The 24,383-nt window shown below is 29.3% G+C and overlaps 1 protein-coding gene across 6 annotated transcripts in view; it reads right to left on the minus strand.

The window, feature by feature from the left end:
• The window catches only part of trc (Serine/threonine-protein kinase tricornered), a 594,883-nt gene that overhangs the window by 162,819 nt on the left and 407,681 nt on the right, over positions 1-24,383 (minus strand). Inside the window, exon 1 of one of the 6 annotated variants that reach the window (XM_075372912.1) lies at positions 10,347-10,396. The exons of the other annotated variants lie outside the window; for them this stretch is intronic. The gene's annotated coding sequence lies outside the window, so the exon portion shown is untranslated. Of the gene's footprint in view, positions 1-10,346; positions 10,397-24,383 lie in introns of those variants that run through there. 6 annotated transcript variants of the gene reach the window in all.

Below are 24,383 nucleotides of genomic sequence, written 5' to 3' on the forward strand. Positions count from 1 at the left end.
GCTCAGCCCACTGGGCTGGTCTACTGGTTAACTCGTCATCGCAAATCTTCTGATTTCGAAGGCGAGAGTTTAAGGTTCAACACGTAGTAACGGCAACATTTATACGGATTTGAATACTAGATCGTGGGATATCGGTGTTCTTTGATAGTTGGGTTTCAATTAACCACACACACATCTCAGGAATGGTCGAACTGAGACTGTAAAATACTATGCTTCATTTACATTCATACATATCATCCTCTAAATAATACCTTACGGTGGTTCCGGAGGCTAAACAGAAAAAGAGAGATCCACCCAAAATAATCAAAGTAAGAGCACTCCTATGCTGTTACATTGAAATTTCGCGCGACCCCTTGAAAAAAATCATAGCCCATGGACAGTTACCAATGAAGAAGCGACTTCCGTCCTGTTATTAGAAGGCGCTAGAACGATGCCACATGTAGAATCAGGACGCGCCTAACCTAATTTCCATAAAGAACAACGGATAAGAAAAGTGGTGGATAAGGGAAAGGGAACCCATCAACCTAAAAAACGGCAAACCTCATTATCGAAAACATGATATTTCGCACTAAGAACAAATTTCTGGAACTGAAGTTTAGCTTTCGTCACAAATTTTAGCAAAATATATGGAAACAATGAATCCACCCTTTGATTAAACGAATATCCAAATTGCATTTTCATAATATTTTTGAAATTTTTTATCTGTGCAGAAAAAATCTTTGAATACGAAATAAAACTTTAGTCCGTTTAACCCTTTTAGGAATGAATACACAGGAAATTCCTAAAAAATGGAGTACAATTATTGTTGGATTTACAACATTCTCGTAAAAATCGAGTTTACGTCTTAATTGGGACCAGTTACGCTGCTTTTATAAAATCATTTACAATTTGTCTACTCTTAGGGATGTGAAAAGGGTAACCCTGAGTGTTCGAAAAAATGCCAACAATTTTAAAAAAGGAACGTTAACTATCCGTAGTTTTAGCTTAGATGCAAACTCAATTTTTACAGGATCTGCAAAAATAATATTAAATATGTACATCATATTTAGGGGTTTCATGTGAATCCACTCGTAAAATAGTTAAACGGACTAAAATGTTATTTTTTATTAACTAATAAATTACTTAAAATGAAAAATTTGTGTTTTAAGTTTCCAACTCTTCGGTACAACTTACGGCACAACTTACTTACTTACAGTTACGGTACAACTTAATTAGGCACATTTTAATTTACGTTACGGCACATTTTAATTTAGCCTCTCGTTTATAAATCAAAATAATATGTTTTTACTTTAAAGAGCTTTTCTGTTTACAAAAAAAAAGGAATAATATTCACATCGATATAATTGTATATTATACATATACAAGGGAATATCTCTAAAAACAAATTTTAAATGTCTAAAATTTTGGAATAATGTATTACAAATAATCATTTCGTACTAATTATAAACATTACATAAATCGACCTTTTGATTTTAACATTCAAAAGGCCAATACCGGAATTGAAGGAATAATTTCATAATATATTTAAAAAACAAAATAAAAGTGTAAATGTACTACTCGTCAGTATTTAAAATGTTGACACCCAGTACTGGGGCTGTATTGCTGGGCAGGCAACTGACTTCTTATTACCCACGATACCCTTTCGTGGTACACTATCCCCCTACTATTAGCAGTGCCAACATTACTTCACAAATTCAGACATCCTCAGTAGAACTTAAGAATATGTATTTCTTATTTTATACCGTTTTAAATCATCAATCATCAATCGCCCTCCTGTTTGAATGTGAATGAACGGTTTACAATTCGTTTACGTATTTCCAAACTAAGTTAATTCAGAAAAGGAGGAACGTTTACATTAAAGAAGTCTTTCAAACGTGGTTTTTTTTAGTATGTATGATCAAGTAAATCTTCGCTTCCTAATTTTTGTTAATACATATAGCATCAAACTTAAAATTCTTACAAGAAAATAATTTAAATTTTCGATTTTTCGTATTTATATTCTTCTACCTTAAACGTAACCTTGTTTCAATACTATTTTTCCCTTTTTTGTCACGTTTCGAGTAACGCGGTAGAATGCCCTGATCAAATTTTAGTTTCGACATAAATTAAAAATAGATTTCGGAATATGATGGCAACGACAAGAAAAATTAATTTTAAAATAATACAAAGGGGAACGTGACAAAAAGGTCGAAAATTTAAATTATTCCGCCAGTAAAATTGGATAGGATGAATCTTTTACGTGTTAACCAAAATTAGGAAGCGAAGATTTACTAAAAAATTCAATTCCAGATTGAGGTGTTTAATATCTGAAATCGCCGACACCACACGTACTGAAAAGCCACCTTTGAAAAAACGTCTTTAATGGAAACCTTCCTCCATTCCCGAATTAGCTGTTTCGAAATACCTAAATGAATCGTAAAGCCACTCATTCACATCCAAACAGAAGGGCGATCGACAGATGATTTAACAAGGTATAAAATTTAAAAAAAAACAAAACCAGGTCGGTTTTTCCCCAAAGTTGAGATCAACAGAAAAATATTAACGAAAATACATTAAAATCAATATTTCGTTATTAAAAAAAAAAAAAATAACAAATTATGTAAAAGAATCATTATTGAACAAATTAGTTATAAACCGTACTGATTACGGAATACGTTGGGTTATTTAAATAGCCAGAAAAAATATTTCTTTCAACTACTGTTGCATCGGGAATTTAATTTAAACGGTTATTTACAAGAGATGAGACACTGTCAATTTCCAAAACACAATTTTTGAAATCTTTTAATTTTTAACCTCCGGGATCACACCCGTTAGGTACTGCTTCAGAGGATGGGATGAATGATAATTTTTGTAGCGTTTGAAAATGCGATGCCTGACCGGGATTCGAACTCGGGACCTCCGGATGAAAGGCAAAGACGCTACCATTCGCGCCACGGAGGCGACAATTTTTGAAATCTAAAACGTTAACTACTCACCCTTTCTATAAAGGGAAAATTATTTAAAAGTTTGAATTCCTAAAACCATACATGAAACGAATTAATTTTTCCTTAACAACACTACTGTGGTTGATAAAATTCACTCAAATAACCAAAGCTACGCAAAATAAAAAATAAAAATAATCTCCTTTTAATGAAAGAATATAATTAAACATGTATATATTTAAATCTAAATCTAAACATGTATATATTTAAATCTAAATCTAAACATGTATATATTTAAATCGAAAGGTAAGAAATAAAACGAGCTCATAAAACGTCGGTTAATTTAGATTTCGACTGAATAATCAATCTTATTTCTTTCGGTTAATCGAAACTTAAATCTTAAACATTTTTAACAAACGAACATCTTCAACAGAATTTATTTAAATAATGTATATAATTTCTATAATATATAAGTATGAAAAACAAAATAAAAACTGCCACAAGTGATTAATTTAAGAGAGAGAAAAAACAAATCTAACAACATGTTGAAAAGTCGATTGTTGAATGTTATCACAAGTTGGCAAACATAAACGATTTTTGTTATCAGTATAAATACACTGCCACTACTATTATTGATGTAAAACTTATAATAGAAAAAAAACCACAATGGTTTGGCAATGAAGAATGGAAACGTTGCCAGAAAAAAAATCAAATGCTTTTACAAAAACCGAATAAAAGGAAAAATAAGAAAACAATAACTTTCCTTAACAATACTTCTAACTTTTTTCAATTCTTTAAGAAATTACATTTCATAAAAATAATAAATATTTAGACATCTTCAGAAACAACACACTCTTAGATTGTTTTCTTTTATCTTATATAAAATAACGTTAAATCGATAAAATATTAAGAACTTTCGCACACGATACAAGATATTTTAGATGGAATTTTTAATTACAAAAACAAATAAAATAAAATAATCTAACCGATATGCATAACAAAATTTTGTAATTTCAACTACACGTTAACAGTAATAAAGTATTAAAAACTATAAATAAATGAAAAAAATCTGATGTGGACATCACATGACTTCCTTGTATGCCTATTAAATTATATATACACATTTTTTTTTTAAGTGAAAAGTAAATAAAATATTATTTCAGTAATAACTTTTGATACTTTTCATATATATATTTTTATTGTTATTGAATTATTTATTGTAAAAGTCTTTTTACAATCGCAGATTAATAATTATTAATAAATCAATATATTTAAGTTGAAAAAAGGAGTTATATATTTAAGGAGAAAAAAGGAAGGAAGTATAATTCGAACCGAATTCTACTTATTGTGCCTTTTCCTTGTAAGATCAAAATATTTCATTAATTAAAATTTTATTCGGCTATAACTCTCTTTTTCCTGTTTAGCCTCTGGTAATTACCTTTGAGATAGTGAATGAGGATATGTATGAGTCGTCTTGTACAGTCTCAGTTCGACCATTCCTGAGATGTGTGGTTAACTGAAGCCCAACTACCAAAGAACACCGGTATCCACGATCTACTATTCAAATCCGTGTAAAAATAACTGACTTTACTAGGGCTTGAACATTCGGCTATAACTGTGGAACCAATCAAAATAAGTACCATTTGTGATAAATCGTTAAAAAGCTCTCAACTAGGGATTATTACTGCAGTTAAGAAAAAGTCATTTTTTGGATATTTTTGGTCAAATCTTATTGCAATCAAAAGGTGAGGTGCACAACTAGATGTTATAAGAATTCTAAATGCAAAATATCAACATCCTACGGCTAATCGTATTTGAGTTATGCGAGATTCGTACATATGTACATTATAATATGAATAATTAAACATGATTTTTTGAGAAATGCATAAAATACAAACTTTTGTCGGAGGAAGAGACAATTTGAATTAAGATTTATATAATTTAAGACGTTTTTACGCAAAATTTACACTTCTGTAGTAACTGCCTAAAACAAGTTTTTTTGTTATATTAATTCTTACTTTTATTTTAAAACCCGACCAAAAAAAGTAATACCGTTTTTACAGACTTTTCTTGAAATGAATTTTTATTTACTTTTGAGATACAAGCAGTAAGAAAATACTATTCACTCAAATTGTGTTTTCCTTACATATTTATTTATATGCCTATATATAAGGTATGCGGCTCGAAAATCTCAAAAACTGCTATATCAATTTCATTGATAATTCAGATAATTTGATGACGGTTGATCGAGTCGTTCTTAAATACGCTCAATTTACGGTAGAAAAAAAAATTGTGCTAAGGAAGTTAGAAATCTAGTTCGTTATGATGGTGCAAGTTGGAACGTTGACGTTCTTTATCTGCGGTATCTACTGTTGGGTAAAATATGTTTTTTCTAAGTATTCAAATGTTTATTTGTTCATTGTAGTGCGTTTTCATGTATAACTACTTTTTATGGATCAAAGGTTCTTTTTTATAAAACAAGTTGATACTTTTTCAAAAGGAAACAAAATAAAATAACGAAAAGTCGTATATTCTTGCGCAGAACTGCACAAGAATTTTTTAAGTATTGTTGGTCAATTAATATTAATTATTATTTCTTATTTTAATTTTAATTTTTTTAACATATACTTTTTTCTGCAATGTAAACTGATGATGATTGTATAACAATCGAAATGGCCATCTAAATTTAGATTTTAAATAAATAAAAATTTAATGGTTTTTGATTGTTTTAGATTTTATTTCAATAATCCTTTAATACTTTAAAGTTACGTGATTATTTCAAAATATATTTATTTTCATTCAACATGGTATAAATAAAAGACCTTCGTTTTTATATTATTACAAATAACCTCTTTCCTAATATTAATACCGCTGTGAATAACACATAACAATAACCGTTCAGGAAAAAGAAGGTTTACTTTCTATAAGATGTCATTTTAATGTTTTACCATTATAATAATAGTATATAAACCAATCAGAAAACATAATAAATCAAAAATATTCAATATTAATGACAAAAAAGTGAATAAAATGTTAACAAAAAAAATCCTTGAATTAAAAATAAACACGAAGAGAGATTTGGAATGGGATATAATAAAACGTAATGAAAAGGAAAAGAAGAAAAGGTGTGTATCCACATACAGAGGACTTCATTACCATATGAATATAGAAGAGAAGTAAACGCTAAAAGCTACATACAAATAACACAAAACAGAATGGAACATAATACACACCTGTCGTTATATTACGCTTAAAAGAAAACAAAATCATGATATAATGTATGCGTAACATAATTACACGTGTATAAAACGACACGTGGAAATAATCGCTGTAGGTTACGTCTTAAATATGAATATTTTAAGGTCCTGTCTATTCGATCCTTACTAGATTTCTAAATCTTTTTGTGAAAGTTATATCTTAATAAAAATTACTTTTAATACAAGCAAATTAATCGACGAAAAAAATTGATACCACATGCCACGTTAATTTCCTGTGTGAAAAAAAAACCGTTCGACACTTAAATTTATAATTTTTTCTCTCCGTAAATAAAATGAAGATATAACAGAAAAACCCATCGGTCTGGTCTAGTGGTAAACTCGTCATCGCATCGGAAATCAGATGTTTTCGAAGTGGAAATTTCTAAGGTTCAAATCCAAGTAAATGCAGTTACGTTTTTATGGATTTGAATACTAAATTGTGGATGCCGGTGTTCTTTGGTGGTGGGTTTCAATTAACCCCCCACTTCAGGAACAGCCGACTTGAGACTGTACATGACTAGACTTCATTTACAATCATACATATAATCTTCTGAAGTAATACCTTAAACAGAAAAACGATATAACAGGAATGCTTCAAAAATTTGAAAATAATATTACAATAAATACTTCCTTCCTTTATGGTTATTTTGTGTTTCTTTTTAAAAGGTCTAAATAAAAATAAGTAACTATCAAAATTGAAAGAACGTGTAAATTCTGATACAAAATAAAACATGCAAATATTATTTGCAATTGACTCGCCTAGAAATTAAGTGCATAATACATTTTTTCCATACAGAAATTAATAAAAGTAAAACAAAAATATAATTCTAAATAAAAATTTAAAAGTAAATACATATTGAAACCAGCTACCAATGAAAAGACTTTACCGAACGAACGTTACTATTATTATTACTGTTCTATCAATTATTAATCCATCTCTAAGAAATTTACTACTATCTCTAACTTCTACTTGCGCTACGTTCATATAATTTGGCCAGAGACCAGGAATCCTGGAACTTACAGATCAAGGGGAAAATTGGCCGCTCACAAGCGGCGAGAGCCCATTGTCGGACTATGTGGAGTTCCTTGATGCGGTTGCTATGTACAACCAACATCAGTAGTTTACTTAAGGGAAAGAGTCCTGCCGCACTGCTGTCGTAAACTAACCTAGAGATTGGCTGAACACCGGCCAATTAAGGCTCCAAGCGCTTTAATATGGTGGACATGTACTTGCTGGCATTCAGCGACCTAGGCGTGGCAGCGAATTGCTGTCTAGACGAAGTAAATTTTAATTTATGGATGTCATATATATATTTTTAGTAGTTGACAGGGTGCGTCTGCCCATTTTCGTAAATATATGACAAGTGAGCGGTTGGGACACGTAAGCCGGTGGTGTATGGCCCGCACTTAGTCCGCTCACGCTGTTAGGTAAGCGTCTAGGACGCTAATTACTGGTCGCTAAACTGTTTCCCGGCTGAGTAGCCGTTTGTGGCACAGACATTCGGTCTTATGCTTTAGGGCGGCTGAATGGGGTGGTGGCGAGAAATTCCAAGCAAACCAAAGCCCAAAGCTTTTATTTTATGTCTGTAATCCTACCCAGCTTATTTATTATATGTCTAGTTCTACGCCTATAGTAAGAGATAATAACTGACCAAAATAATCTGTAAATATTATGGAAAGAGGATATAATAAAAATTACACTACTTTATGGTTTGGTAACACTTTACATTTCCAAAGGAAAATACTAATCCAGCCATGGCCAACATACGGCCCTCGAAAAAATTCTCAACATTAGCTGATTTTATAAGCAATTGAATAACGGAAATTTAAAAAAACTTGCCAAGAATATTTAGTAATCTTCTACTTAACTTATGTTTGTGAACAAACCTTTGCTTTAATGAATATAAATAAAAGTACAAACAAATTCCATAATAAAATTTTGTTTACTTAAATGAATCGTTAATATTTCGTTCGGCCCGTGAAAAGAGTTTCTTTCCAATTCGGCCCGGAGGCAAAACCGGTTGGCCACGCCTGTACTAAACGTTCTCTTTTGAATTTTGAAATCATCCATATACTGGGTTTAAAAATAAAAATTCAACAGCATGTCCAGCTAGGATAAATTTATTATAAAGAAATATTTAATACGCAATGAACTGTGACATTTAAGTACGACTCTCTCCTTCTCTACTAGGTATTTCAAGAATACTGCAAGAGGTTTCTTATTAAAAAAATTAAATAAATTTAATGGAGTTTAACATTAACTTATCCATGTGCTTATCTATTTATGTGATTGTAAATCAATCAATACGATAATTAATTCGGCTATTCAGAAGCCGAATTCAACCATTTTTAATAAATTATTGAATCATTTAAAAGTTCTTCCCACCAATTTATTAAAATAAAAAATATATATTAAAAAATAAGAAATTAACTTTTTTTTTGTTTAACCTCCGGGACCATCGTTAGATATTGCTTCAGAGGATGAGATGAATGATTAGTAGGCGTTTTTGAAAATGCCATGTCTAACCGGGATTTGAATCCGGGACCTTCGCATGAAAGGCCGAGACGCTACCACACGGCCACGTAGTCTGGCAAAAAATGAACCTAAATTTTCTGTACTTCCGTTTAAGGTGTAAATATGTACCCCAAACTTTTCATTAAAATACGAATATTCTGAACTTATTTTGTAGTTATTTTATTATATTTAGTATTTATTTTTGTATCTAAATTTTAAATAATATGAATTTAACCACAATTTTTTTTTTTAATTTTATAATTATTTGTGTATTTTGTGATGCCTGATCAAAATTTTTACCAAGGTAGGCCTAAATTTATCCATACGATAAGGCAACTCCTTTTAATGTATCCGAATAATAACTAGCATATCTAATCACTTCTGAAGTGATCTATTAAAATGTTCCAATATTATTTATAGATCAGAATAAAAAATCGTTTATTAATAGATAATTTTTTAGTTTTAATTATCTTAAAAATAGTATTTTTCAAACAAAAAAAATCAAATCGAAAAGTTAACTTTTGTTAACGTAACTGTAGGAAAAAATAGAATTATCTTAAATTGTACATACTTCAAAATATGAAAAGGAAACCAGAATAATTTGGTAAAAAAGAAAATATAAAACTTTATAACATTTCTTGTCTGTCTATCTCTATATGAACTTCTAAAAAATATAAGACAATTTACATTAAGAAGTAATATTTAGTCCATTAAAGAACAGTTTTTAGGTTAATTTCATAACAAAGCTACCTATTGTAATGAAAATTTTCCGACATCCGGAAAATTTTCCCCAGACCCCAAAAACCACCGCCAGTTTAAAAGTTTATACGTAAATTTATATATATTTATATTTCACTTTGTTGTGGACACGATAACTGCCGTAATTTTGCGCCGGTCACTTTCAAATCTATACATAAAATATAACGACCCAAAATCTCGGTCGAGTTCGTTAATGGAAAAAATCAAACCATGGGGGTGGTGGGCTTTCGTAAAAAAAATGTATCGCTATAATTTTCTTATTCAGTAAAATACTGAATTCGTTTAAAGTTCCTATTATTCTTTGGATAAGGGCCTAAAACTTATCTAAGTAAAGTTTTTTGATATCACCCATCACTGGTCCAGCGTGTGGAAAAATGGAGTTTCGAAGACAAAAAAAAATCATACCTCCCTTAATGGGCACACTATCGAATCTGTTTAAAGTGGTCATTAGCCCTCTAAACATTACCTAAAACTTTTGTCTGAAACAATTTTTGATATGACCAACCCTTACAGCAAAGGATGACCAAAATGATGCTGGAATGTAAGATGGGGCTTGTCGTATGCTAAACATGTGAAACCACTGTCGTATTGGGTAAATTTGAAGTTTTTCTTAACTTTATTGTGGAAATCTTTTTTATCCCCTACTTAGCACCGGTGAAATCTAGCTCTGCCTTCCCGCATGCCGTAACGTTTTTTTTTTAAGTATAAAAAGTCGTAAAATTAAAATTAATTGTTATTTAAATTAAATATAATTTTTGACGTTAGTAATATAATTTGAAAAGAAACAGCCTAACAACTATAGTAACCTACTGAGGTGATTGATGTAATTTATTGTAAAAGTAAAAATATATAAATAAACAAACTAAGAAGTACAAAAAATAAACAAATAAATACCTGATTACGTTATCATATTTTAAAGAGTAGACGAACTAATAATTTCTCACCTGAAAACCAAATAAAAAATAATATTACTCGCAAGTAAAACCAATCACATAAACAATACATGTAATTAATTCTGTATAACGTATTAAAATAACTAGGCTGAAACAATATAATTTAAATACAGATCACAATGTACAACCTTAAATTGATAACATATTTTTAATCAGTTTTTAATACTGCTTGCAAAATAGCACACAACAATTTTCAAATTAAATCATCGATTAAAAAACAGCGGTTCATCGGTAAAAGAAAAAAATAATAAGTAAAACACAAAAATCTCTCAGTCGATTATACATAAATTATAAACAACACCGGTCATTATGTTAATACAATAACATAACCTTGATATAATTATGTTTACGTATTGAATATTAAGTTAAGGCCAAACAATGACCCATTATGAATAAACTAAAACAATAACAATTGTAAAATTTATTATATTAAAAAAAGTACGTACATCAACAAAATGTACATAGCGTATGAATTTATGCATATTAAAACAAGGAATTAATTTTACATAAATAATAATTCACAGGTGACTGATGAAAAACAAGGGTCAACGAGGTAATTTTGGTCAAATAGTTTCCATTTTGAACAATAACAAAACTTAACAATAATAATAATGATAATGCACAAATGAATTTTCATTATAATTTATGTAATAATCGATATAATGATCAACCAATAATGTTAAACAAAGCAGATATTACGAGAAAAAAATAATAAATCGCAGTAACAAAATCGCCTTCCTGTGACCTAGTTAGTTAAATCTACATACAGTTTACTGATTAAGGAAAAAATAATACTTATGCAATAATAATAAAAACGGTAATAAAAATTAACCTTCAAATAGTATAGGTAATTGTCAATAAAAATTTATATTGTTTAATTTCGAATATAATTTTATTACGAAATAGAAATAGGTCACTGGTTATTTTTATTATAATGATTGGTGATGCATTTATGTAATAGATTTTTTTTAACAAAACGTTTAGTTTTACTTTAATAATTTTAAACACAAAATACTAACATTCCATAAAGATAAAATTAAATTCAATCGATTTTGACGATGAGAAACTAGTAATAATGTTATTTTACTATCTGACCCAGATTTTGACTGTGACTTTATATAAAGCGTTTGAGGTACGAGAGGCGTAAACAGAGCTGATTTTTCTGATAGTAATGATTTTCACTACACAACTAGTCCGTGCGATAAACGTTACTATTCTGATAGTAATGATTTTCACTACACAACTAGTCCGTGCGATAAACGTTACTACTTGTACGGATGATTGTCACTTGGTTTTTTATAGGCTTAAAACAGTATTCGGCTCATTGTAGGCCGCTTTAAAAATTTTTCATTTTCCTTAATAATCTCGGCATGTAATGATATTTTCTTAAGAATAAAAGTTTTGGTGGGAAAGATGAACTATAATTATGGCTACATCGATTTTATCCTATGTATGAAAAACATACATAAGGACCGATTCGACATTTCGTTACTGTGCAGTGGTTTTATTATTCTATATCATTAACTTTGAAATATATTTTTTTTAATATCTCTTTATTACGGTCTTTCAATTGGTAAATCCAGTAAGTATAAAAAATAATATTGCTCTAACGCATTGATTCTCAAAATTTTTCGCTTACCGCACACACTGAGAATCAAAAATTTTCTAGCGCCCAAAAACCTTTAAGATGCGCTCTTAAAAACAGCGATTGCAATTATTGTTTTTAAACGTAGCATATCCTATTTCTTAGTTGAAACTGACATTTTAAATGAAAGTAATTAAAACGTATATTTAGAAGTATTTTTATTAAAATTGCTTTCTCTTTAAAAAAACAAGAAAACTGGCCTTTTCTCTTTAAAATGGAATATTTCAGTTTCGAAAAATCGTAGAGACATAAAAGAAGAGATTAAAGCATAAGTCTTAAGCTTTTAAACGATTTTAATGAAACTGAAAAAATTTAGTTTCCCCCATGCGCTCGATTAAACACGAAGAATAATTTTCAAATTTTTAAAACCTTTCTTGTCACCGATTTTTTTTTTACTTGATGATTTTTGAAATTTGAAGTATACTGTCAAAAGTAGCTTTAATTTTTTTTCGTCTCTCTAAGCCTCTTGGTTGCAAAGTTGTTTATTAGAAACAATAATTTTTTATCATAAAATACAGGTGTCCCTTTAATTTTTTGTACCAGTGTAGTAGGTATTTAAGTTTGAAGTATCAGGAAAATAATTTTTGCTTTTTTTTTTTTAATCAGCCATCGCCTTCCTAGACCGCCTGAACGCACCCAATTTTCTGTGGGCTATTTACCAGCCCCCCTGAAGGCCTCCAGCGCAACAAGGGGCGATATCGTCCACTTTGAGAACGTATATTCTACCTATTTTTAGTAATTAAATAAATTTCAATTCTTCAGTCCCACGTGTACAGATAAAACATTTTTACACTTCTAAAATTAAAAAAAGAGAATTAACTATTATTTGGTAGCGAAAACGTGGAAATTTATCAAAAGCGTAATAAAACTGGAAACAGCGTAACATAATAGCCGATGAAGCTGATGAAACACACTGTAAAGATAAAGAAAATACAAAGGATTTCGAAAAATACCGCGTTGTACTTATTCTGACTTCCTAAATAATGACTTTGTCAACGCTATGAACCGGTTTGAACGACTGAATATAATTTTACTGGTCACATTCTCTGTTTAAAACGATTATGTGATCTTGCATAACGGAAATCAACTCTTACACAAGAAACTTATTACATATTTTCAGAAGTAAAAATAGAATTCAAATTTAACATATATGTTAAATGAATTCGATTTATTAATTACTGTTTTACTGACAATAATAAATATTTCATTAAAACAAAATATTTTTTTAAAATTCTTTTAAGAATTATTTTGTGTAGTTTTAAACTGTACTGTGTTTATTTTTAGTAAAGATTTTTTTTAATCTTTATGTGGGTAGATGACCATTTATAAAAAAAAACGAAGAACATTCGATATAAGAAATAAAATTTAAAGTAACCAATTATCTGGATTTCTGATTATCCAGAGCAGGCATACTTCAATCATGTAACCCGCATCGCTTTTTTCTAAAATAACATCAAAAAACTATTTTTCATGTATATTTTTAGTATTAATTTCGGTAATTTACTCTAAAATTCATGATTCAGCAATAGCTGAATTATGTTTCTTTAACAATTTTTCTATTAAAAGAATAGCAAAATATGTTTTGTGGCATGCCGAACTGACAAAGTCGATAATGTTAGTTCAAACGTCGATTTGAACATAAGCAAATACCTTAAAAACAATATATGCTAACTCGATCAATTTCAAAAAAAAAAAACGATCTGTTCTGACAGAAAATGCCTGTAAGACCAAAATAAAAATATCAGAAGAAAGCCCAAAGTAAATCGTATGGTCTGCCATGAAACGTTAAAAATTCCAAAAAAAACCTTTTCCAATATAACATATAACATTCACCTACTTCAAGAAATAAAGAAATCTGATATAACAAAAACCGTTTCCAACTTCCTGTTAAGTAGTTTAAACTAGTGAAAATGAATCATATTTGAACAACATAATTGTTATAGATGAAGCTGTTTAATCTTAATGGGAGTGTCGATTGACACCGGTTCACGAATTTGGCGTATGGCGATTTGAAAAGTGACATGTAATGTTCGAAAAAAAAAAGACAAGCCACACATGTCTAAAGCTAATCTTTAATGTTATTTAATGAAAAATCATGTAATCAGGTCTACTATCCTGACTAAAAAAAAAACTATTAATTGAAATGTTTACCTTGATACAGCTTCTACATTAAAATTATTGATTTCCTCAACCGGATGAACTCGACAAGATTGTGCATTCCATACTTTAATGAATTCTTTAACCAGACTTTAATTGAAAAATTTGATAAAACATGCCTAGGCCGAGACAAACCTACATATTAGAACTCCGGGCACTTAATACTTTTGATAGTTTCTTATGGAGGATACGTTAAAAATAATGTTCATTCACAAAAAATGATGCATCTGAATCCTTTAAAGGAAGAAATGAAGAAAACAATTACAACCGTAACAGAAGATACATTACGTCGTATATAGATAGAAACTGAACACATATTGATATTGATTATATATAAAAAATTATTTAAGATGGAAAATTTAGCAAATAAAATATTTAACTAAAATATTTTTTATTTTTATTTAATTATTATTATTTATACCATTTTTATGATAACCTTGCAAATAAATTATTTAATAATTATTAACATTAGAAGAATTTAATAATATATAATCAACCAGACTGGAAATTTTATACATAAATTCAACGACGATTCATTAAATTACACGCAATTCTAATACTACAGTAATTACAAAATAGAAATCCTTTTAGAATAATCGTAATTTCTAGGAGTGAAAACGAGGTCACAAGAGGCCAAAAATCTACGTTAACCACGGTTCCAGTACTCTTTCGTAATTTAAAGGCATTTTACCTTATTTAAACTACCATAAGAATTCCCCTTTCTTAAAGACACTTCTTATTAAAACATTTTTTTTGAAGAGAGGATAAACATTTTCTTTTCATCTATTAAAAGTTCTTTTAAACAGAATAATTAAAAGAATCCTTAATAAATACAACCGAGAAGATTTAATAAAATAAACATTAAATTAAATAAGTGAATTTATTTTTTAAAACAAACAATTAATTAAGCTCAAGTGTTGAACTTGTTGTTATAAACAGAAAATAAAGATTCTTTAAGTACCACTTTATGACAAATTAATAGAATTAATTCAATTTTACTCAAGTAGCTCTTAACATATTTATACTGAGATAAAGGGGTAAAGAAAAACCATAGTTTTTGTTAAGCCAATACAAGAATAACACCTTAATGATCATATTCCGCATTTTTTGTATTTTGTGGCCATAAGCGGAACGGGTATTTCAAGATTTCTAGATATTTAATTTATATCTACATTAAACTTATAACTTATACATTTAAAAATAATGTTAATATCAAATAAATATATACAGAATGATTCAGTTAGAAGGGGAAATAATTTGGGAACCGATTCAATACCTTGAAATAAGGAAAATGTCCGAAAACACTTCGTTATCGAGTTGCGGCTAGAGAAATCCGATTTAAGTTTCCCCGATGAAAAGAGGTCATGCTAAAATTTTTAAGGCATTATATAAGAGGTAAACCTGATAGTTTCTTTTATTTTTTTACTTGAAAAATAGAATAAAACAGGTCCTAGTATCTCGTATTTTTCATGATATCCAACGTAAAACAGAAGAATTCGGTAGCAAAAAACACGTTTTCTTTTAGGAACTAAAACAATATTATTAAATGACTAATATATGCGAAAATTTTATTATCAAAACTTGTAGAGAATTTAATTCTGAATTGAATTTATGTTGTCTGTTATCGACCTTAAACTGAGCATAACCCAAAAACCAAAAACCCAAAAACGACTGAACCAATCTTCATCAAATTTTTACGTGCATAACTTCGGATACAATACAAAAGCGTAACTAAATTTCAATGAAATTGATCTAGCAGTTTTGGAGATTTTCGAGCCACAAAATTTTATAAATATATATATATATATATATATATATATATATATATACGAAAATAATACCAAAATATTACAAAATATACCAAAATATTATTATTATATTAATAATAATATTTTGTATAATATATAATTATATATATACGAAAAATATTATAATAATATTTTTTTCAACGAAAAGTCGGTAAAAAACAGAAACGACGCAACAGACATCAATCCAGTGTATGTTCGGACGTTATAACATTATGCTTTAAAAATATTAACACAAAAAATGCTTCTTTCATAATTTTTAAATCTATTATGGTTGGTATAAATCTTTTTAAAAAAAAAAAACTCATACAAAAAATTATTTGAAATTAACTTGTTACAACAAGACAACCAGAGGATCTTCCAATACAGAAAAAAAAGAAAAAAGAGGAGTAATAAGTAGTAGTATGGTAAATGTATAAGATCCGAACATATATTAAAAAAAAAAACTCAAATCAATTTGTATGAATATTTAAAGGAAGTAAATATTAATAAAGGATATTTATATGACCTCCTGTTAAAGAATTAACGGTTAAAATTGGATTTCCTCATCAAGTTATAAATTGTTAAAGGAAACTTATATTACACACACACACACACACACACACACACACACACACACACACACACACACACACACACACACACACACACACATATATATATATATTAGCTTACTCAGTAGAAATAATTAACCGCATGTAAATTACATTAATTGCAATCTGGTGTACATTTGTTTCTTTAATAACAGAATCCGAAATGAAAAACAAGTAAAAATAGAAGTAGATGAATAAAAAGCACATGTATTAGTAATAAACACGCAGCAGACATTCACTGCAGTGATGCACTCACGCTGTAAATGCAGCTTCACCGATTCACGAAGATATTAAACATGACTGTCTGTAATAACACCGTAGTATATAGATTTAATGAAAAATTTCATCATCAAACCAAGGCAATATGAGTCATTAAGCTTTACGTTCAAATGTTTTAACGAAAATATATTATAAAATATACTATTATTTTTATATCACATAAAAGATGATGATTCATCTATATAATCGCGCGCTACACATCTCATTAAACCCTCTCACATTCTCTCCATCAAGGTATACAAATAGTTTATTAATTTTTTCTCTTAAGTAGCAAAAAAAAACCCTTGCGCAATTCTGAGCCAAAAGACAGACTTTTCGTTTGTCTTATTTTATTTTTGTTTCCTTTTATCCCGCTCAAACACATAACCAGTTACGATGATCCTCAAAGTAGATAACACTATCTGAATACGCCGAAGAATATTGTTAATAGAAATCGAAGATAAATAAACGTCAACGTTCCAAACTTGGAGCTTAGCAACGAACCACACTTAACTTGACCGCTCAAATTTTTCGACTTAAACTGAGGGGTATAACTCAGTAACGACTCTTACATACACAACTTCAGATACACTACTGCAGAATATCTTTGAATGAAATTAATCTAATAGTTTTGGAGATTTTCCAACCACAAAATCTTATATGTGTATGGGCTATATATATATATACAGGGGTGTTTCTAAAATGGTGGGTTACTTTTTCGGATTCTACTTGTAAAACTAACAAAAAATATCCTTAGAAAAAATGGTAATTTCTCCTTCCTTTTCCTCCTGTCCGCCAATTTACTATTTTTATACAAAAATTTATATTTCAAGTTCAGATACAGGAATCACATTAATATTTGATAAGCGTCTTGGTAAAAACGTTTTAAAATTAGCAAAATATCAGCATTAAATATCTTCGAAAAATACAAAACGGCGGCTACGTTTATTTTTCAATCCGTTATATTAGTTTTATCAAAATGTATGTTTTTGCTAAAATATTAAGCTTTTATTATGAACAAAATGACATATTATTTTTTTTAATCGGTTAACAAATAACAAGAGTTATGGCAGAAAACTGATGTAATTTTGCGTCTGTTTTCATGTCCTCCACTTTACGTTCAATTTAGTTAAATATTAATTGTTTTTATTTATTGTTAATTCTAATATTGTAGATTAGTATTAATAATTTTCCCACAACAAAAATTAATATTAGATAATAAAAGAACTGATATTAATTTTTCACTTTTGAATAATTTTATACAGCGACGATTACTGTTGATCATGTTAACAATGTAAAAATGCAATGCATATTATTTAAAAATAAAACCATACGATGTTAAAATAATTTAACTCATTGTTTACTTGTGAGTGTTTGGTTAACATTAATTGGTTTATTTTTTAAGTTTTGTTTTTTATCATCATGATCGTGTTTGGATATTCTTTTTTCACATTTCTTTGGAAATGTGAAATGCATTCAATGTATGGTTTAGCAAACTGCAACAGGGCAGAAGGAAAAATACTGTATGAAAACAGGTTTCCTAATAGACTAAATGAAAAAACGTTTGAAAGACTTCACATACGGCTTAGGGAAACACGTTCAATTACACCAGGGACTCATGACCGTGGCAGACCAAGGACTACTATATATATTGAATTAGAATAAAGCGTTCTAAATCGTGTGAAAGAATCCCTTGATAAAAGGACAGGTTATCTGAAAATACAAGGTGTGGATCACGTGCCTATACGGCGGATTTGAAATGGTAACTGTCTTTACCTTTATCACTTGCAGCGCGTTCAGGGTCTGACTGCCGATGATTTTCTACGTAGATTGGCTTTCTGTAACTGGTTTCGAAGAACATAAATTGAAGACACTTATTTTCAGCAAGGATTCTGTTCACAGATGAAACTTCTTTCAGGAACAGAAATGAGCAGGAATTCTTCTTTTGAACAGGAATGGTGTTCAAAACTATCACAACCAGCGTATCTGGAGCGACGAGAATCCTAATGGTACCTTTCAAAGTAGCCGTCCAACAAAGATTTTCCCTGAACATATGGACAGGTATTTTTAATGACTATCTTTTGCGTCCTGTCATTCTACCAAATCGTTTAAACGGGGAAAATTATCTTACTCATTTCACCGACAATCTTCCGCATAGTTGAAAACCTACCACGATGGAGCTCCAGTACATTTCAGTCTGTATCAGATTTCCTGCATGAAAGTTACCATGAAAAATGGAGGACCAGTGTCCTGGCCTGCCGGATCACCTGTCTTAAACCCTCTTGCCTTCTACCTGTGGGGCCATTTGAAATATATTGTTTATTCAACTCCAATACTCAACATTGAGGATCTTCAACAAAGGATTCAAAAAGGATTTCAAGAATTAAGGAATACTCCCGGAATTTTTGAACGGTTAAGACAGTCTCTCAGAAAAAGACTACGTAATTTCTAATGGTGGTCACTTTGAACATCTCTTATAACTTTTAACAATTCTTAACTATTTATTTTAAAAAAATTACACCTAACGTTCTAAAATTAACGTAAGATTATCACAAGTAGTTATTATTGTGAGAAAATTATTACATAATTTGATACTAGTTTACAGTACTAGAATTAACAATAAATAATTAATATTTCATCGAATTGAACGTAAAGTGGAGGACATGAAAACAGATAAAAAATTACAACAATTTTCTGCCATAAATCGACTATTTTTGTTAACAGATTTTAAAAAATAAAACATAATAATAACATAATAATAATAGAACATAATTCTGTAAACAGTAGATGACCTTGCTCATCATTTTATATTGAATTTAACTGCAACACTGTAAATAGATTTAATTAATAAATTGAATATTAAAATTAAATAACAAAAAGAAATTCGATTTTTAGAAGGTTTAACAATAACCAATGCCAAAATTAATTTCCATCAAATAATAATATTGTAAGCACTGTTTCCGGTGACATCTGACATTACTGATTGATGACAATGTACCTCCCACCAATATAGTTCAATATATTGGTGGATGAGGGAGCTCCATAACATGTATTTATTTTTTTTAATATATATTTTTATTCTTTTAAAAAAAAATAAAAGGGTAAATTATCAAAACTAAGTTAATCAAAATCCAGCGTAAGATGACTAAATTTAATCCTGTATTAAGAAAGACTCTAATATTACATAGTAATAGAAGCAGAATAAAGACAAATATTAGCCTTATATAACAAAAACATAAAAGAATTAAATATTTAACGGTAAGTCACCGAGAAGGATTAGAAATAGTAGATGCCGTCAGGCGTAGAGGAGCCACAACACGTGTTGGTGGATTGGCAATGGAAACTTCCACTGCACTTCTCGCATACCATTCCATGTTTAAAGAAATTTATATACAAACGTGTTTTACCTCCTAACAAAGAACCTTATTAAAAAATAAAATCGGAAAACGCGTTTGACCGTAATTGAGTCTTGAACAGGAACGAATGAAATTACAAAAGTTGAACTAAAAAACAGAACTCGCTTCGGTCGGTCATTTTTATAAATAAAACTGCGCTAGGAAAAATTAAAAAGCGTAAAAACGGTGAAAGTACGAATACTTTTATTCCCAGGAACAGGGAAAAGGAAAGAAATAAGTACCACCGTTTACCAACAGGAACTAAAAAATCGGATGGAAATTTTCCGGATGTACATGTGTGTGTGTGAGTGTGTGGGTGTATGTGTGGGTGTGTGTGTGTGTGTGTTCTGTGTCGCAATTCTTACATCTCCAGAACTACAGGACCGATCTTCATTAAACTTGGTCAGATTACTTCTGTATAGGGCATTGTTGCCATTAAATTTTCAAAATTACAAGTTCAAGGGAATGTACAGCAAGGTCATCATCTCGAGATTTCATGTAATAACGACTTATTTAATAACAATACGGATACCTCAGTAACATTTTTAAACGGTCAAGGGGGGGGGGGGGTGTATGTATGTTTATCGATCGATATATGAGGTTGAGGAGTTCACCCAACAAAAATGACTGAAGAGGTTTATATATAAAAAAAAAAAGTTGAAAAGTATTATATGACTTTCCTGGCTTGGCTATAAATAATATAAATTAAAATATACATTTTTTAGAAGTTGAAAATAGATTTTAAGAAAAGTTTTTCTAAAAATATCCATACGGTATGAAAATTTTAACCCTAATAAATTGGCTTAAAATTTTCTCTAATCCTAACACTCACTACAATAAATGATACAATAAGAAAATGGAAATTAAAAAAAAAAAATTATGCATTTTTTCGGGGTCCATAATTTAAAAAAAAAATTGAAAATACTTTAACCGAAGGGAAATAAAGCAACAGAACAAAAAATGTGATATGGACTACACATGACTTCCTTTACGTCCATTAAATACATTTACACATTTTTATTTCCTATTTCGGTTTTCAGATTTCAACGAAGTATCCATTTTGACTAGTTTCAAAAATTATTAGCCTTAAGTATGTTGCAATTTTGGATTTATAATTGTTGTAACATTTAGTTGTGCTCCTCCCCTTTTTGACTGAACCAAGTGTCCAAAATCCAAAAACGTTTGAATTTTCTTAACTGCAGTAATAAGTTCTTATTGAGAGCTTTTCAACAATATACCATAAGTGGAAATTATTTTCATTGGTTCCAGAGTTATAGCCAAATAAAATTTTAATCAATGAAATATTTGGATTTTAAAAGTGAAGGCACATCGGGTTCGAATCAGACTCCTTTTTTAATTTAAATATGTTCATTTATTAATAATTATTAACGTCTAATTGTAAAAAATGTTATATAAAAAATAATTCAATAATAGCAATCACAAAAAAGAAGAAAAAATCAGAAGTTATTTGTAACATTTTATGTACTTTTAAAAAGTGTGTAAGTAATTTAATAGGCGTCCAGGGGAAAACATTTTTTTTTTTTAGGGGTACATAAAATTTTATTTCATTAAAAACTTGATATTTTTAATTTTTTTTTTTATTATTGAATTATTTATCGTAAAAATTTTTTTACAATGAGAGGTTATTAAATTATTAATAAATCAATATATTTAAAGTTAAAAAAGAAAATGAAGTCCGATTCGACCGATGTGCCTTCCCCTAAGATCCTAATATTTCATAATTAATTTTATTTGACTATAACTCTGGAACCAATGAAAACAAGTACCACCATATCGTTGAAAAGCAATCGTGAGGGCTTATTACTGTAGTTTAGTTCAAAATCCAAATTTATTTGGATTTTGGACACTTTTGGTCCAGTTGATTACCATCAAAAGGGAAGGTGCACAACTAGTTGTTACAACAGTCCTAAACCCAAAATTTTAACAACCTACGGCTAATCGTTTTTGAGTTATGCGAGATACAAGTACAAGTAGACGTCACGCCGAAATTAGTCAAAATGGATTCAGGGGGTGATAAAAATGGATGTTTCCGTTGAAATCTGGAAACCGAAATTATTCGCGATCACAATAAATCCTTTACTACGTAAAAAGAAGTAAGAAAACATGTTTCAATTCTAAAAGACGGGGTTTGATTTTTAAAAAAAAAAGTTTATTTAGATTTTTTTTATGCGTATGCATTGTGTACTTACTTTCATAAAGTTTTCACTAAAATACTTCTGAATAAAATCGATATTGTTTTTGGGACACCCTACACCCTTAATGAAATTTTTTTTTAAATGATCAATTCCCCATGTATAGCAATGCGACGACACACTTTTATACATACGTACTCGCATATATACTAAAATATGTATTTTTTGATCTAGATGAACTAGTTGGACCCTTTTTTACACGATCAACACACTTTTCCCTATAATATTCTAACTTTATTTGTCGGGAAAATAAAATAGTGAATTTCAAGTTCACCATTTTATTCTAACGTTAAACACTTCAGTATTTTAAAGGATAGACTAGAAAAACCACAACACATGAAACTGAGACATGAAATTAGAAAGTATTTTGTTAAAATCTATAAATCAGGTAACCATTATGAAAGAAACAGTAGTGAAGTTTAAAATGTATATATTTTTGAATAATTTTATTCTGGACCCTCAAAGGTATTGCTGGAGAACTAATACTTCGTATTTTGTATTTAAACAAACAAAACATTTTAACGGACTAAGTTATGAAATACTCACAACCACAACAAGCTGGTCCAAGATGATAATCAAAACACTGTATTATGTAAGGTTTTAACAATTACAAAACCATCCAGCTATGTAAATATAATAGTTTTTAATTTAACAAAGACGGACTCATTCATCTATAAATCAACCGGCTGTCCCAATGACCGGTTTCAGAATACTGAAAAAAAAAAATACAACCTGGATATTTCTCATAAATTCTTTTTTTTTTAACGGTATGTTATGTAAATAAAAGGTAGGTTACATTATAAAGGAGTAATGAGACTTATTATTTTTTTAAGAAGCGTTTACATTTATTTTGAATAAATATAAATGTGTAATCTATTCACAATAAAAATAATTTAAAAAAAAATCACTTAACATATAGTAAATATAAAACTATTTATTTCCTTCATAGATTTTTTTAATGTATCAATCGTAAGCTGAAGAACAATTTGAACAGTTACAGAAAAACATACAGAACGTTACAGAAAAAAAATCATAAATTTTATTATGATTCTGTTACAATAATTCAATGGAAATGAGGAAATTAATATTAAATACCGAGCAACGATCTAGAACGATTCGTATGATACTTCGGTAATCTTTACAACGCAGCTGTGCTTCTTGTTCATGTAATCTGCATAGCAATAACTGGGTTACATCTAAGGATTACCAGGTCAGAATGGTATGTTAATTAGAACCCAACAACAGAATAATTAGTCAAGAACAGTATGGAAGAGCCGTTATGCGTTAAAATATAACTGATCCGACAAGGCAACATTATCATTCTCCCTCCACGGGAAACTGTAACTACAACACTAACCATCGTAACTTTAAGATGTAGATGATGAATCTAATTCATGATTTTCAATGATTTTCTTTATAAAGAAAAAAATATATAATAATTTAACCCTCCCACCGATGTGACAGAACTAAAGAACCTATTTCATCATTATGGAACTTCTCAATTTTTCAGGAAGAACAATGGATGTTATTTACCCTTTCTTCCCCCATATAACCACAAAACTGAAAAATATATAGAATTATATTATATACAATGACCGCTATTTACGAATTTAAAAAACTAAAAAGTTATTAAATTAATCTATTTTATCCATTAAGTTGTAAGTTGTGAACAGCGAAAACTAAATATTCTGAGAACAGCCCAAAAATAATTACTAAAAACTATTTTCAATCTCTGAAATTCTACAAGCATACAGCGGGGGGAAAGCAGCGACGGCTGATGCTAGCATTACACTAAAACTCTTACACTAACACTAATTATGGAATAAAATTAGTTGCTTGATTCAAAGGAAAAAATGACTTGCAGAATTATTATTAGTCCCCAAACAATTGCAAACCTGAAAAAAATTCCAAT

Source organism: Lycorma delicatula, chromosome 8 (genome assembly GCF_047948215.1).
Source record: "Lycorma delicatula isolate Av1 chromosome 8, ASM4794821v1, whole genome shotgun sequence".
In the NCBI taxonomy this organism is placed as follows: domain Eukaryota; kingdom Metazoa; phylum Arthropoda; class Insecta; order Hemiptera; family Fulgoridae; genus Lycorma; species Lycorma delicatula.